Source organism: Poecilia reticulata, linkage group LG17 (genome assembly GCF_000633615.1).
Source record: "Poecilia reticulata strain Guanapo linkage group LG17, Guppy_female_1.0+MT, whole genome shotgun sequence".
NCBI classification, from domain to species: domain Eukaryota; kingdom Metazoa; phylum Chordata; class Actinopteri; order Cyprinodontiformes; family Poeciliidae; genus Poecilia; species Poecilia reticulata.
Genome location: NC_024347.1, coordinates 2,128,619 through 2,129,924, shown reverse-complemented (window position 1 = coordinate 2,129,924; position 1,306 = coordinate 2,128,619). Strand labels below are relative to the sequence as shown.

The 1,306-nt window shown below is 36.9% G+C and overlaps 1 protein-coding gene across 2 annotated transcripts in view; it reads left to right on the top strand.

The window, feature by feature from the left end:
- The window catches only part of LOC103478909 (E3 ubiquitin-protein ligase Rnf220-like), a 112,815-nt gene that overhangs the window by 109,799 nt on the left and 1,710 nt on the right, over positions 1-1,306 (top strand). The window lies entirely within an intron of this gene.

Below are 1,306 nucleotides of genomic sequence, written 5' to 3'. Positions count from 1 at the left end.
CCTCCAGAACCACAGGAGACTTGACAACATCCAAAACATTCGATTAAATTGGACTTGTCCACACAATTTAGTTTTGTTTTTCACCTTTTGAACGCGAATGCTACTTTAACACTGTTTTAACAGGAGCCAATCGCACACACTGTTAGTCTTTGTTTTTCTCTTTTTTCCCCCCGCTCTCTTCACACACTTGCCTTGCCTCACTTTTCCCTGAGTAAGTGGGTGTAACTCAAGGCCAACATGCGCTCCACGGGAGCAGAGAAATTTCTTTTTTTTTTTTCTCAAGGTGGCTACAACAAAAATTCAGTTGTATCACACCAGAACATTTCATTACTTCATAAGATCTTTCCCATTGTTGCATTTGTATATTTTATCTAGCAGACGCCACACAGGGAAACAGGTTCTGGCCAGAGGAACAAACTGCAAGAACTCCTAAATGAGGCCTGAATGATGTCATTCTGTTTGGAAAGAGGGAACACTTTCTGTTCTTGCGGTAGATCTGTAGGCCTTTACAGTGCCTTGCAAAAGCATTAATTTCCTTTGAACATTTTCCCATTTTTGTCACGTTGCAACCGTAAACATGGCGGTGGAGGCATCATGCACTGAAGATGCTTTCCGTAAACATGTAAAAGGGAGTCGGTCAGACTTGAACGAAAGATGGAGGGACCTAAATACTGCGCAATGCAGGGAGAAGGATTGTTAAAGGCTAAAAAAAAAAAAGACTTTGATACAAGTGCAAAGTTTCACATTTTAGATAGCACTGAACATACAGTAAGAGCAMCAATCAATTATTGGTTTTTATCAAAGTAAAGTAAGTATTAGAAAGGTCCAGTCGAAATGTAGAACCAAATCCAATTGATAATTTGAGGTGAGACTTAAAAGTTGATCTACATTAATATGGTTTTAATTGGTTTCCACTTCCAATTAATCACTGCTTTGTGTGTATACAGCTCTGGAAAAATGTAATACAGCACTTAAAATGATCAGTTTCTCTGATCTTACTGTTTCTAGGTACATGTTTGAGCAAAATGAACATTGTTCTTTTATTCTATGAACTACCGATGACATGTTTCCAAAATTCCAAGCAAACATTTAGTATTTATTTGCAGAAAATGAGAAATGGTCAAAATAACRAAAATGACCCAGTGCTTTCAGACCTCAAATAATGCAAAGAAAACAAGTTTATATTCATTTAGAAACAAAAATACTAATGTTTTAACTCAGGAAGAGTTTAGAAATCTATCTGATGGAAAAACCATGAGCTTCAGTGCAGTGTCTTTCCATTGTTTCCAGAGTTGCATATTATATA